Below are 2590 nucleotides of genomic sequence, written 5' to 3'. Positions count from 1 at the left end.
TCCTATAGCCTTATAGGACACTGACGGAGAAAACAGTGGAGGAAGGAGGCTGTTTACAAACCAAGATGAGAAGCCCTAGAAAAACATCAACTCAGCCAACACTTTGGTCTTGGACTTCTAGCCTCCAGAACTGAGAAAATACATTTCCATTGTTTAAAGAAATTACACACATTCCTGGTGTGGTTCTTTGTTACAGCAGCTGTAGCGTATTGCAAGAAGTTAAAAACATAAGTAAGCCCTACCATAAGGAGTTTTTCGGCTATTTTTTTTTTTTAAGGTCCACACCTGCGTCATAGGGAAGGTCCCAGGCTGGGAGTCAAATTGGAGCTGCAGCCACAGCCATGCCAGTTCTGAGCCATATCTGCAACCTGCACCACAGCTCATGGCAACACTGGATCCTTAACCCACTGAGCAGGGCCAGGGATCAAACCCGTATCCTCATGGATACCAGTGGACATTTCCACTGAACTACAAGGGGAATTGTTGTATTAAAAACAACTGATGCTCACATATAAAGGAGGAAAAGACATTTAGCTATTTTAAATGTTTGCTTTCTTTTCTTTTTTTTTTTTTTTTAAATATGAAACACTTCACAAATTTGCGTGTCATCCTTGTGCAGGGTCATGCTAATCTTCTCTGTATCGTTCTGATTTTAGTATATGTGCTGCTGAAGTGAACACAAAATGTTTGCTTTCTTTAGGCTACATTTAGGCTTTAACATCCTGGGGTGTAGCTAGAGGCTTATGAATTCAACTTTCTTGACAAAGTGTTTGTATTTACATAAATGTCATTGATCTCTTTCTATCAGCTGAATTTCTATTGGTTCTAGGAGCTAAATCACCAGAAAACTAGTCAGAAATGTCTGTCCAGAGGTAAGGATAGGGAAGAGAGGAAAAAAGCTATCAGGCAACCTGATGGAGTCTTTCCTTAGGGATATATTCTATAAAACAGAAGTAAAATGTTTTGTTTTGTTTTTGCCTTTTCTAGGGCCGCTTCTGCGGCATATGGAGGTTCCCAGGCTAGGGGTCTAATCAGAGCTGTAGCTGCCAGCCTATGCCAGAGCCACAGCAACTCGGGATCTGAGCCGCATCTGTGACCTACACCAAAGCTAACGGCAACACCGGATCCTTAACCCACTGAGCAAGGCCAGGGATCAAACCCTCAACCTCATGGTTCCTAGTCGGATTCGTTCACCACTGCGCCACGACGGGAACTCCAGAAGTAAAATGTTTAATAAACAGCAAATCCCTGACTGTCATATGGAAATATGAGGGATATCCTGAGGTTGAAGACTGTATGGTGAATTTAAAAGATGTCAACTTGTTTCGAAAGTTACTTTTTGAGCAAGCACATCCTAAATGTTTGACCTCCTTTCGAATATAGTATCCAGGATGTTGTGAACCTGAAGCTTAGATATCTCAGTTAAATTCAGTTGAACAGGGCCAAAGAAATGTGAGGATAGGGGAACTCATGTTTGATTTGCATAAATTAAAGTCAATATATCCTGTAGTGGTTGAAAAGACATAAAAAGATGAATTGGGGCATTCCTGCTAGAGCTCAGTGGATTAAGAACCGATAGTTTCCATGTGGATGCAGGTTCGATCCCTGACCTCCTTAGTGGTGAGACATAAGTCACAGATGCAGCTTGGATCCAGTGTTGCTATGGCTGTGGCGCGGGCCAGCAGTTGTAGCTCCAATTCAACCCCTAGTCTGGGAATTTCCATATGCTGCAGGTGCAACCCTCTCCCCCCCAAAAAAATACTGGTAAATAAATAAATAAAATTTGTAAAAAGATGAATACTGATTGGGGATAAAATGTATAAAAAATAAAGCAGTGATAGGTTTCTGTGTAAATTTGATTCTATTATAGCTACTTCAAAAGAAAGTGCACTGTTTTGTTATTTTGTGGTTTTGTCCCAGTGTAGACAATTGATGAAGAGATATCAATTCTACTCAGTGACAACCATTCAATAGCCCATTCAGCTACCTTTGATTTGTGGCTTTTGTTGAACAGAGAAGCTGGACAAATAATGTGGTACTCAACAGTTTTGAGAATCTAAGAAATTAATTCATCTGGTGACTGGTGCCAAGGCTGGAACTGCAGGTACTTTATCCAGTGAGTACATACTGGACCACATGTAAAGAAGAAAAATAAATACAGATGCTCAAGATGGGGAAAGAGACTGGATTGACCATGGAAGAGAAAAAAAGAAAGAAACAGAGGAAAAAAGAGAGCCACCTTCCATGGTTTCTTTCCATATTAAAGCCTATTTTTTTTTTTATCTTTTCCTGAGTTATCAGGTGTATCATTTGAGTAGTCCTATCCCTTGCAATTCACAAACTTAAATAAAAAGTAATTGTGTAGAAAAGGAAAGAGTAATATGAATTTGAAGAATGTATGAGAAGAATAAAATAGGATGGGAAAACAGGAGCCCAAGACAAATCGAAGGTAAGTGATGGGATTTCTGTAAATAAAAGTGTAAAAAGCAGTGCATGATTTTGTTCTGTTACTTTGTTTTCAATTTTAGTCAAAATCTCTATATTGAGTTTGTCCTTTTGTCCTCCTTGAATTGTACTTGTGCAGTGATGT

General features: G+C 39.5%; 1 non-coding gene across 1 annotated transcript; it reads right to left on the bottom strand.

Moving 5' to 3' along the window:
- Positions 1 to 574: 574 nt before the first annotated feature.
- Positions 575 to 680, bottom strand: LOC125113884 (U6 spliceosomal RNA). The gene has a single exon (XR_007131626.1). It is a non-coding gene; the product is annotated as a U6 spliceosomal RNA (small nuclear RNA).
- Positions 681 to 2590: the final 1910 nt, after the last annotated feature.

The sequence above is a fragment of the Phacochoerus africanus genome, chromosome 1, assembly GCF_016906955.1.
Source record: "Phacochoerus africanus isolate WHEZ1 chromosome 1, ROS_Pafr_v1, whole genome shotgun sequence".
NCBI lineage: Eukaryota > Metazoa > Chordata > Mammalia > Artiodactyla > Suidae > Phacochoerus > Phacochoerus africanus.
The sequence above is the reverse complement of the archived record's forward strand: the minus strand, read 5'-3'. Positions and strand labels throughout refer to the sequence as shown.